Genomic DNA, 13,110 nt, shown 5'->3' on the forward strand with positions numbered 1-13,110 from the left:
CCGTTGGCAGGCTAGGCAGGAGTTGGCCCAAGTACGCACATCCTTGCGAAGGCCGCGCCAGACAAAGCGGTTGGCTACCAATTTGATGGATGCGCGGGCGCCGGGGTGGGAGAGGTTGTGGAGAATCTTGAATACCCGGCGGCGCCAGGACACTGGGACGACGGGCCGAGGTTGAGATAGGGTTTTGTCGCACTTGACCGTGACTGCGGTCGGGCCACAGGCGACGTCGGCCAGGCGTAGCCCTGGTAGGTTGGTAGGTGCGGAGAGCAGATCAGGGTCCGTGAGCTGGTCTGCTGCGAGTTGAGCGTAGTCGACTGCCAGGTGTGCGGCGTGGATGGCGGGGCGGGAGAGGCAGTCGGCTACCACGTTGTCTCGGCCGGAGACGTGTTGGTTGTCCGTGGTGAACTCGGACACTGCCGCGAGCTGGCGCTGCTGCCTGGCGGACCAGGGGTCGGTTGTCTTTGCCATTGCGAATGTCAGGGGTTTGTGGTCGACAAACGCAGTGAAGGGGTGGCCCTCCAGCAAAAACCGAAAATGGCGGACAGCCAGGTACAGCGCGAGGAGCTCGCGGTCGAAGGTGCTGTACTTGACCTCCGGGGGGCGTAGTTGGCGGCTGAAGAAGGCAAGTGGTTGCCAGGTGCTGTCGACCCACTGCTCGTACATGGCGCCGACCACGTGGTCGGAGGCGTCCGTGGTGAGCGCTACTCTGGCATTGGGCCGTGGGTGCGCGAGCAGGGTGGTGTCGGCGAGCGCGGTCTTGGTGGAGTTGAAGGCGGCTGATACGTCTGCCGTCCATTCGACCGCCATCTTGCCGCTCCTGCCCCGGAGGGCTTCATACAGGGACCTCATGAGGGACGCCGCTTTGGGGATGAAGCAGTTGTAGAAATTCACCATCCCGAGGAACTCCTGAAGTCCTTTGATGGTGGTGGGGCGGGGAAATTGCTGGACGGCCTGCACCTTGGTGGGCAGGGGAATGGCCCCAGCATGGGTGATGAGGTGGCCGAGGAAGTCGATCTTGTCCAGGCCGAACTGGCACTTGGCTGAGGATGAGCCCGTGGTCGCTGAGGTGCCCGAACAGGATGCGAAGGTGTTCGAGGTGTTCCTGCTTGGAGGAACTGGCTACCAGGATGTCGTCCAGGTAGACGAACAGGAACTTCAGGTCCCAAAGGACCGAGTCCATGAGCCGTTGGAATGCCTGGGCCGCGTTTTTGAGGCCGAAGGGCATCCGCAGGAACTCGAAAAGCCCGAAGGGGGTGATTATGGCCGTCTTGGGGACGTCCGCGGGGTGGACGGGGACTTGGTGGTAGCCGCGCTCCAGGTCGACTTTGGAAAAGACTGAGCGGCCGGCCAGTCTAGCCGAGAAGTCCTGAATGTGCGGCACGGGGTACCGATCAGGGGTGGTGGCGTCGTTGAGGCGGCGGTAATCCCCGCAGGGGCACCAAGCCCCGCCTGGTTTGGGGGCGATGTGGAGTGGGGAGGCCCAGGGACTGTTGGAGCGGCGGATGATGCCGAGCTGTTCCATAGTGGCAAACTCAGTCCGCGCGATCTCCAGTTTGGCCGGGTCCAGCCTGCGGGCGTGGGCGTACACTGGGGGGCCTGTGGTGGGGATGAAGTGTTCCATCCCGTGTTTGGCGACCTCCGCGGAGAAGGTCGGGTTGGTGAGGGCTGGGAATTCGGCCAGGAGTGCCGAGTAGTCATCCGTGGCCCGGGCGTAGCACTGTGACGCCATGCCGGCGGGTTGACGGGGGGCCATGGCACCCAGGATGGGGGATATGGTGTTCATGTCCACGAGGCGATGTCGAGGGATGTCTACCAGTAGGCCGTGGGCGCACAGGAAATCTGCGCAGATGAGAGGGGAGAGTACCTTGGCAGTGATGAACTCCCATCGGTAGCGGCGACCAGCGAGGTCGAGGGTGACTGTGCGGGTGCCGTACGTCCGGATGTCTGAGCCATTAGCGGCAGCCAGCGCCTGTCCTCGTTTGCCCTTTTGGATGTCGAGGGCGGAGGCCGGGATGACGCTGTGCTGAGCTCCAGTGTCGCACAGGAACCGGCGGCCGGTTTTGTCATCCGTGACGTACAGCAGGGAGCCCGCGTGGCCCATGGCCATCGCGGGGACTGGTACGGGGGCGGACTTGAAGGAGCAGGGAGGCGTGCACCGTTGTGCCCTGGCGCCGAACCGTGCGTGGTAGTAACAGTAGCCCGGGTTTGTGGGGCGCGAAGGCCCTGTGGGCCCTGTGGCTGGGCCTTGTGGCCGCGTGGTGGCCGGTGAGGGGCGCGCCCAGGCTGTGGCTGCCAGGTCCGGAGCGACGTCGCGGCTGGAGTGAGCGGACAGCAGCTTGTCGGCCTCGTCGGCCAGGGCTTCTAGGTCCGTGAGGCCGGACGCCACGATCGCTGGGCGGATGCTGGGAGGTAGCTGGCGGATGAACAGCGTGCGGTAGAGGGACCCGGGTGGGCTCTCGTCAGTGAGTGAGAGCATGTGGGAGAGGAGGTCTGATGGTGAGGCGTCTCCGAGGCCTGGAAGGTCGAGGAGGCAGCTGTTTCGCTGGTATGTCGAGGTCGTAAATTGTTTAAGGAGCGCGGCCTTAAGATGTGCATACTTGCCCTCCTCTGGTGAGTTCTGCAGCGCTATCCAGACCTTCGTGACTGTGGAGCTACCGAGTGATGCGACAAGGTAGTCATACTTCGTCCCATCTGTGGTGATGTGTCGCAGCCGGAATCGGGACTCAGCTTGGAGGAACCAGGCTTCGGGCTGGTTTTCTCAAAACTCCGGCAGTTTCACGGAAACTGCGTTCGTGTCCGCCATTGCAGTGCTCGGAATACGTTCTGAGCGTCGGGGTCACCAATGTTGAGGCTGGCGCGGAACACGAATGGAGGCCGAACCGATCTGAGGAACACATGGCTTTTTATTACATTCTCTTGAGAGATGGCTGCCCCAGCTCTTCTCTCTGCTAAACCCGAAAACAGAATGAGGGCGACGCCCGCGCTTTTGTGTACACACTGAGGGCGACGCCCGCTCCTTTGTCATGCCTTAAAGGCAGCATGCTTCTTAAAGGCAAGGTGCCCGATTTATTGTCCACGGACGGAAAAGTGGATTGCGCCTGTTTAGGTGGCGATCCGCCACACACCCTTATTTTTCCTTTGGGGTAGACTTTTTGCCCCGTGTACGTCTTCAAGACAATCTCTGTATCTCTCAAGGGTATATGTGAGAATAGCCGCTTGTAGTCCCTTCGGTTTATGACTGTTAGGGCTGATCCTGTGTCCAATTCCATTTTCACTTGGACTCCGTCTATCTTGAGCGTGACCCAGATAGTTTGGTGATCCTCCATTTTGATTACATTATGTAGTTTCAGACAACCCAGCTCCTTGCTTCCGGAGTCTGTATCACTTTTCTGTTCGTCTGAACTACTCTCTGTCACCTTATGTACCTTCTTGTACTTCTCCTGTGGGGATTTCTTGCTGCTGGTTTTCTTTTCTGACCTGCAGACTCTTGCTATGTGTCCTACTTTTCCACACTGTCTGCACACTTGGTCCTTGAACCAGCAATCCTTATGGTCGTGTGTTGTTCTGCCGCAGCGATAGCACTTCACTGTTCCGTATGACATTTCATTTGTGCCATATTCTTGCGGTCTCCGTTGTATCTCTGCCATGCCCCGTGCTGCTGCTTCGTGTGATACTGCCATGTTGAAAGCCTTGTCCAGCGTGAGATCCTTTTCTGATAGAAGCCGTTTCTGGGTTCCTTCACTTTGAAGCCCACACACAAACTTGTCCCTTAAAGTATCTGCTAGTCCCGTTCCAAACTGGCAGTGTTTCGATAGCTTGCGCAGTTCCGTTAAAAACTCAGCATTACTTCCATCTTTATGCTGGTTCCTTTTGTGAAACTTAAATCTTTCCGCCATCAGCAGCGGTGTGGGGTCTAAGTGGTCCTGTAGGATTGACACTATGTTTTCAAAATCCTTTTCCACTGGCTTCTCTGGGGTTACTAGGCTTCGCAGTAAGCCATACATTTTTGCACCCATTGAATGCAACAATACCAGTGCTTTCCTGTCATCTGGCACTTCATTCGCCTTGCAGTACACGTCTATGCGTTCAACATATGTCATCCAATCTTCGACTTCTTTGTCGAACGCTGTGACACTGCCACTCTTCGGCATCCCTGGGTGTGGTTAGACTGGCTCAAAATGGCGTCTCCCGCGCTCTCCCTTCTTCTCCGCTTCGGCTCAAAATGTCATCTCCCGCGCTTTCCTTTCTTCCCCGCTGATGCTGCTCGGCCCTTGAACACCGGCTGCGCTCTGCGCGTTTTCCTGTGCACCTCTCTCTCTTCTCGCGTCGACGCTGCTCGGTCCTGAACACCGGCTGCGCCCTGTGCGCTCTACCCTCTCTCTTCTCGCGTCGACGCCACTCGGTCCCGCACACCGGCTGCGCCCTGTGCGCTCTGCCCTCTCTCTTCTCCCGTCGATGCCGCTCGGCCTTTTCTGTGCCACCGGTCGGCTCTAGCCGCTGCTGTCCGGGAAGGGTCTGCGCCGTACCTGTTGCCAGCCCATTTCGCTGGAGTCTCCGCTGGATGGTCGACGCCTGTGCTTCTGGACTCGGCCTTCTTCTTTCACTGTTCTCCAGGAGCGAATCCCTGGGAGGTGATGCAGAGTTACAGGTAGGTTTGAATCTTCTCGTCGCCAATGTTAGATCCGTGTATCTTGATGTTGTGTGTCCTTCAATAATTAGACAAGAGACTGCAAAGAACAATCAACAGGTGTTTACTGGATGAGGGTTACTCTAAAACTAACTGTACAGATCCCTGCTCAGGGTTTATATACAGGTGTGGTCACTGCCAGTACTACAGTATACAGGAGCTGTAAAAAGTAGTTCTCCCCTTAAAGGTACATACACTACACTTTCCACCACCTATAAGGCATAAGTCAGGAGTGTGATGGAATACTCTGCACTTGCCTGGAAGAGTTCAACTCCAAACACACAGAAGAAGCTCAACAAAGGACAAAGCAGCCCACTTGATCGGCGCCTCATCCACCACCTTAAACATTCACTCTCTCCACCACCAGTGCAACGTGGCTGCAGTGTATACCATCTACAAGATGCACTGCAGCAACTCATCACGGGCTCTTCGACAGGAAACCCACAACCTCTACCACCTAGAAGGACAAGGGCAGCAGGTGCATGGGAACACCACCACCTCCAAGTTCCCCTCAAGTCACACACCATCCTGACTTGGAAATATATTGCCGTTCCTTCATCGTCGCTGAGTCAAAATTGTGGCACTCCCTACCTAACAGCACTGTGGGAGCACCTTCCCCACACGGACTGCAGTGGTTCAAGAAGGCGGCACGCCATCACCTTCCCAAGGGCAATTAGGGATGGGCAATAAATGCTGGCCTTACCAGCAACGTTTACATCCTGTGAATCAATAAATAAGAAGTTAGGTGATTACTATCATAAGGTAAAATACACAAAAAATGCTGATTACCACCTTTACTGCCTGTGAAGCACCTTGAGTCAGTTTACTATGTCAAAGGCGCTATATAAATGCAATTTGTTATTGTTGTTGTTGGGAAGGAAATACAGCTTCAATCATTCACAAGTAAGCCACTTGGTGCAGTACCCAGCCACCGCCCTGCTCTTGTAGCCATGGTGTTGATGTGGCTGGTCCAGTTCAGCTTCTGGTCGGTGGTGACCCTTAAGATGTTGATCGATGATGTTTTGGTAATGGTGATGCCATTGAAGGACAGGGTGAGATGACCTTTGGTTGTTTGAGATGGTTATGTTCTGGCACTTGTGTAGCATGAATGGTACTTGCTACTCATCAGCCCAGGCCTGGATGTTGAGAACTCTTGGGATCTGGAGTCAATGAACTTCTAGGGATGGGTCTATCATGCTGGGGGCGGGGGACAGGACATACCTAGGCAGTGATGAATGACATTGCGAGTGACCATCTGTTTTCCAGATGCTTAATGAGTTTCATTTGTTATTGTGCAGGTGTTGTTGGAAAATAAAGTCAAGAAAGTTCAGTTCAAGTGCGTAAGCATTTGGCGAGTTATACACCGCCCACTAGTTCTATTATGGAACAGTGTTCAGCTCACAGCTGTGGAGCATATGATCACCCATAGTCTAAGGGTGAGCTAAAAGTTTGGATTTCAAATGTCTGTTAACATCTTTTTGTGTTTTTTTTACTGAATGTCAGTCTATACTCCTGTAGTTCGAGATGCTTATGTTCCAGATGTGGGGTGCCCTGTATTGAACAGCATTATTCATATTGGAATAGATAGTAATGTCATCTTGGATAGAATTAATAGAGCTCCAAGGGTGATTAAAGAGATGAGACAGGTGCTCTGTGAGCCCCTTGCCTGTATCTTCAATAGTTCAATAGTCAGGGATAGTTCCCTTAGACTGGAAGTTAGCTCATGTAGTTTCTATTTTCAAATCAGAACCCTTCAGCCTGACATCTATCATTGGGAAGATGCTTGAAGGGATCCTAAGAGATCCCCTTCATGATCACTGGGAAAGGGAAGGGGCCATTAGAAATACACAACATGGCTTCTGTAGGCCGTGTCCTACAAATTTGATTGAGTATTTTGATGAAATCATTAGGGTAGTGGATGAGGGAACTCTGGCAGACATTGTCTACCTGGAGTTTCAGCAAGCCTTTGTAAGGTCCCTCATAGTAGGTTACTTCACCAGATAGAATCTTGTGGTATCAGTAGGAATTTGATACGCTGGATTAGTAATTGGCTTCAATGCTGCAGCCAAAAATTCCTTCCTGTGCAATTTTAGCAGGCATACCAAACTGTTATATGTGTTGGAGATTTCGTTGCTAATATTGCACAGTGTGATTTCAACCCATTTGCCTCCTACAACTTTAAGATTTACATATTTAACATTAATAAAACATTTCATCTGTAACATCAACAGGTATAGAAACCTAAGTTGGTACCGGATCTAAGTTTCCCCATCACTATTGAGCAGAACATGGCCTGAATGTCGCCTCCGAATCAGAAGGCTGTGAGTTCAAGTCCCACTCCAGAGATTCCAGCACAAAAATCTAGGCTGACACTCCAGTGCAGTGCTGAGGGAGTGCTGCACTGTCAGAGGTGCCGCCTTTCGGATGAGACATTAAACCGAGGCCCCATCTGCTCTCTCAGGTGGATGTAAAAGACCCCAAGGCACTATTTCGAAGAAGAGCAGGGGAGTAATCCCCGCTGTCCTGGACAATATTTATCCCTCAATCAACATAGCAAAAACCGAATATCTGGTCATTATCACATTACTGTTTGTGGGAGCTTGCTGTGCGCAATTGGCTGCCGCGTTTCCTATATTACAACAGTGACTACACTTGAAAAATGTACTTCATTGGCTGTAAAGAGCTTTGGGACATCCTGAGGTCATGAAAGCCGCTATATAAATGCAATTCTTTCTTTTTGAACATGGAGGAAAGCTAAATAAGCCGAAAAGCCTTTTTACATTGCAGGGCAGAAATTCTGATCAGCAAAGATAACATACGAAATTGATAAAGAAAGGGAAAATGGAATATGAGCACAAACTAGCGAAAAATATAAAAATGGATTGTAAAAACTTCTATATGTATGTGAACAGGAAAAGACTGGCGAAGTCCTTTACAGTCAGAGACGGGAGAAATTATAATGGGGAATGAGGAAATGACAGAGAAATTAAATAAATACTTTGTTTCTGTCTTCACGGAGGAAGACACAAAAAACCTCCCAGAAATACAAGAAAACCAAGGGTGTGGCAAGAACGAGGAACTTAAAGAAATTATTATTAGTAAAAAAACAGTACTAGCAAAATTAATGGGACTAAAAGTCGATAAATCCCAAGGACCAGATGACCTACATCCTAGGGTTTTGAAAGAGGTGACCATTGGGATAGTGGACGCATTGGTTGTCATCTTCCAAAATTCTATAGATTCTGGAACAGTTCCTGCAGATTGGAGGATAGCAAATGTAACCCCGCTATTTAGGAAAGGAGGGAGAGAAAAAACGGGGAACTACAGACCTGGTAGCCTCACATCAGTAGTTGGGAAAATGCTGGAATCTATTATAAAGGATGCAATAACTGGGCACTTAGAAACTAATAGTAAGATTGGGCAGAGTCAACATGGATTTACGAAAGGGAAGACCTGCTTGACAAACCTATTGGAGTTCTTTGAGGATGTAACTAGTGGAGTAGACAAAGGGGAACCGGTAAATGTGGTGTATCTGGATTTTCAGAAGGCCTTCGATAAGGTCCCACTCAAGAGGTTGGTGAACAAAATAAGGGCACATGGAATTGGAGGTAATATACTAGCATGGATTGAGAATTAGTTATCAGACAGAAAACAAAGAGTAGGGATAAACGGGTCTTTTCCAGGATGGCAGGGTGTGACTAGTGGGGTACTGCAAGGATCGGTGCTTGGGCCCCAGCTATTCACAATCTATATCAATGATTTGGATGAGGGGACTAAATATAACATTTCCAAATTTGCTGATGATACAAAGCTAGGTGGCAGTGTCAGTTGTGAAGAGGATGTGAAAAGGCTTCAAGGGGATCTCGACAGGTTCAGTGAGTGGGCGAGGACATGGCAGATGGAATATAATGTGGATAAATGTGGTGTTATCCACTTTGGTAGAAAAAACAGAAAGGCAGAGTATTTCTTAAATGGTGAAAGATTGGGGAATGCAGATGCTCAAAGGGTCTGAAAGTGAATGTGCAGGTGCAGCAAGCCATTAGGAAGGCAAATGGTACGCTGGCCTTCATTACAAGAGGATTTGACTACAGGAGTAAGGAAGTCTTACTCCAATTATATGGGGCCTTGGTGAGACCACACCTGGAATACTGTGTACAATTTTGGTCTCCTTACCTAAGGAAGGAGACCAAAATTGCCATAGAGGGAGTGCAACGAAGGTTCATGAGATTGATTCCTGGGATGGCGGGACTGTCATATGAGAAGCGATTGAGTAAACTAGGCCTGTATTCTCTTGAATTCAGAAGAATGAGAGGGGATCTCATTGAAGCATACAAAATTATTACCGGGCTTGATAGGGTGGATGCTGGGAGATTGTTTCCCTTGGCTGGGGAGTGTAGAACCAAGGGCCACAGCCTCAGGATAAAGGGTAGGCCATTCAGGACTGAGATGAGAAGAAATTTCTTCACACAGAGGGTGGTGAGTCTTTGGAATTCTCTACCCCAGAGGGCTGTGGAGGCTCAGTCATTGGGTATATTCAAAACAGAAGTCAATAGATTTCTGACTAGTAAGGGCATCAAGGGATATGGCAATAAGGTTAGTTAATGGAATTGAGGCAGAAGATCAGCCATGATCTTATTGAATGGCGGAGCAGGCTCGAGGGGCCGAATGACCTACTACTGCTTCTATTTCTTATGTTCTTATGTTCTTATATGAAGGCTTAATACATCCATGTGTGCAATATTTTTCAGCAAGTGTTAAAATAAATGGATAATGCCTACATAAGAATAGCACAAACAGGAACAAAATATAAGCATGTTAAGCATTCATAAGTGAAATTTGCTGATCTACCTTGTTTAGTTTCTAATGTCCTTATGGGTTCGGCTGAGTTTTGATTTGAACTGAACTAGGATGTGATTGTGTGAGAACACTAAGTAATATTTTTATTTTGGTAATAATGGGGGAATATTTCCCCTGTTCATTACTTCTAGCAAAGTTGTTAACGTGAGTATAACGAATGGGGTCAATTTTCATCTTCACCCCTGGCGGTAACCTGGTGGCGCTCAATTTCATTAATTTCAGTGGAATGAAAATCGGGTGAGTTCAACAACGAGCAACTGATCTGTTCTGCCAGATTACTGGAGGTGAAAATTTACCCCAGTGTGTTTCTAATTTCACTATAACTAGCGAAGCGTGATCTTCCTCCAGTGTGACTACTTCAAGGCACATGGAAATAGACAGCTAACAACCGCAACACAAATAATTTACTCACAGAAGGACATCTGAACTCTAAATCGAACTCTGTCCTATTTTGAGGTTCTGTGGTGCCACATGTAAGGAAAGAAAGACTTGCATTTCTACAGCGTCTTTCACGAACACCGAACATCCCAAAGCGCTTTAAAGCCAATAAAGTACTCACTGTTTCAATGTAGGAAACGCGGCAGCCAATTTGCACACAGATAGCAATGTGATAATGATCAGATAATCTGTTTCACTGACGTTATTTGAGGGATAAATATTGGCTCGGACACCAGAGATAATTGCCCTTCAAAATAGTGCAAAAGGATTTTTTACATCCACCTGAGAAGACAAATGGGGCCTTGGTTTAATGTCTCATCCAAAAGACGGCACCGCTGACAGTGCAGCACTCCCTCAGCACTGCACTGGAGTGTCAGCCTAGATTTTTTGTGCAGCATTTAACCTCTGAGGCCGAGCTTTTGCGGGGAGCCAGTGGGCACGATCGGTGGCGGGTTGGGTGGGAAAGTGTTTTTTTCCCCCAGCGGGTCAGGACCCCACTGTGAACCCACTGCCACGTGCCTTTACCAAATGTCGGGTCTGTGAGCGCTGAGCAGACCCGCCACACAGTGGCGGGGGAGCCAATTTAAATGATTTGTGGCTTGAGACTGGGCGCATCCCTGCACCTCTGTGCAGTGATTGTCAGTGTTTGTAGCAGCTCAATGCTGTAGAACACTGGCAGCACAAACGTCCAAATAAATTTGGACATGGTCCCTTTGAGGAAACCGGCTGATGATGCATCATCAAATTACGTCACCAGACCCACCTCCTCTAATTGGCCGTGAAACGCGCTGGGCGGGCTTAACAAGCCCAATCAAGGTAAATTAATTTCAGACAGCGGGCTGAAGCCAGTAGCGGGGTCGGGACCTGGCACCGATGTCGCCCACCACGGAGCCGCCGAGGTCAGCAAAATCGTGGCCTGACAGCCTAATGTCAATGGGAGCAGATCTTGACTGTGCGCGATAGTGTACAATGGGCAATGGCGAGTCGGCAGCCCATTTTACATCTCCTCCGCTTTTTATTTCCAAGTCAATGGAAATAAAAATCAGGAGGGTTGCAAAACATACTGCTGATTCGCCATCGTCCATTTTACAGTATCGTAAACTAAGTTAAAGTGTCAGCCTGTGGCTCAGTGCCTCTGAGTCAGAAGGTTGTGAGTTTCAAGTCCCACTCCAGAGACTTGAGCACAAAAAGCTAGGCTGACCCTGGTCAGTATTTCTCGCGAAATCGTAAACAATTATTTTATTTGCTAGAAATGCTGTTCAGAGGAAATCACCTGTATTAATTGCTGAGCAAATGTTTAAGGAAATGTCGCCTGAGCACATTTGTGATGTCACCTCGCAGAGCTCAAATAAATTCTTCCCCCATAGGTTTTTAATCTGACACTTGTTGCCTCGCCTCAGAGCGGGAAGAATACACCCTCTGGTAGAGCTGATCTCAAGATGTATGCATTTCATTGCTGACCTAGGAAGGTGAAAGTCATACAATCATAAAAGGCATTTCTGTTGAGGCATCCTGTACAGGTCAATAGTAGATTTTCCCGAAACGTCCCAGATAAACATTTACCCCGTGCAGCCAGTGTCGTGATTCCTGTGGAAGGAAATAGCTGGAGTTCCATCTTGGGACTTATTCAGTTTCATTGACCGGATTTCTACATTTGGCCAGCTACTTCACCACAGGTGCTGGAAGTAACACAAATCCAAGAAAAAAGCACATTTTCCATTATGGGAGCAGCCACAATCACTACATGTGGAAGGAGTTAGTCCTTGGCTTTCAGCTCCGAATAAGTTTAATCACGTGGCAGGCGAAACCTTTTCAGTAACAGCAAACCCACATCATCTTCAACTCAGTCATTTAAAAGAAGTGTTTAGTGTTGTTTATGGTGTAGTTAAATTGTGAGAAACAAAACCTGTTTATGAAAGGGAAATCATGTTTAACAAATTTGCTGGAGTTCGTTGAGGATGTAACGAGTAGGGTGGATAACGGTGAGCCAGTGGATGTGGTGTATTTGGATTTCCAGAAGGCATTCAATAAGGTGCCACACAAAAGGTTACTGCACAAGATAAGAGCTCGCGGAGTTGGGGGTAATATATTAGCATGGATAGAGAATTGGCTAACTAACAGAAAGCAGGGAGTCGGGATAAATGAGTCATTTTCCGGTTGGCAAACGGTAACTAGTGGGGTGCCACAGGGATCGGTGCTGGGGCCTCAACTATTTACAATCTACATTAATGACTTGGATGAAGGGATCGAGTGTAATGTAGCCAAGTTTGCGGATGATACAAAGATGGGTGGGAAAGCAAGTTGTGCAGAGTACTCAAAGAATCTGCAAAGGGATATAGACAGGCTAAGTGAGTGGGCAAACATTTGGCAGATGGAATATAATGTGGGAAAGTGCGAGGTTATCCACTTTGGCAGGAAAAATAAAAACACAAATTATTATTTAAATGGGGAGAGATTACAAAATGCTACAGTTCAGAGGGACTTGGGGGTCCTTGTGCATGAAACACAAAAAGTTAGCATGCAGGTACAGCAAGTAATCAAAAAGGCAAATGGAATGTTGACCTTTATTGCAAGGGGGTTGGAGTATAAAAGCAGTGAAGTCCTGCTACAACTGTACAGGGTATTGGTGAGGCCACACCTTGAGTACTGTGTATTGGAAGCAGTTCAGAGACGATTCACACAGTTGGTTCCTGAGATGAGGGGGTTGACTTATGAAGAAAGGTTGAGTAGGTTGGGCCTATACATATTGGAATTTAGAAGAATGAGAGGTGATCGTATTGAAACATATAAGATACTGAGGGGGCTCGACAAGGTAGATGCAGAGAGGATGTTTCCCCTCGTGGGGAAATCTAGAACTCGGGGGCATAGTTTCAGACTAAAGGGTTGCCCTTTTAGAACTGAGATGAGGAGGAATTTCTTCTCTCAGAGGGTCGTAAATCTTCCCCAGAGAGCCGTGGAGGCTGGGTCATTAAATACATTTAAGGTGGAGATAGACAGACTTTTACAAGATAAGGGAGTGAAGGGTTATGGGGAGCGGGCTGGGAAGTAGCTTTAAGCCCAAGATCAGCCATGACCTTATTGAATGGCGAAGTAGGCTCAAGGGGCCATGTGGCCTGTTCCTGCTCCTA

The sequence above is a fragment of the Somniosus microcephalus genome, chromosome 4 (genome assembly GCF_052327205.1).
Source record: "Somniosus microcephalus isolate GS21.2 chromosome 4, FLI_Smic_1.0, whole genome shotgun sequence".
Taxonomy (NCBI): Eukaryota; Metazoa; Chordata; class Chondrichthyes; order Squaliformes; family Somniosidae; genus Somniosus; species Somniosus microcephalus.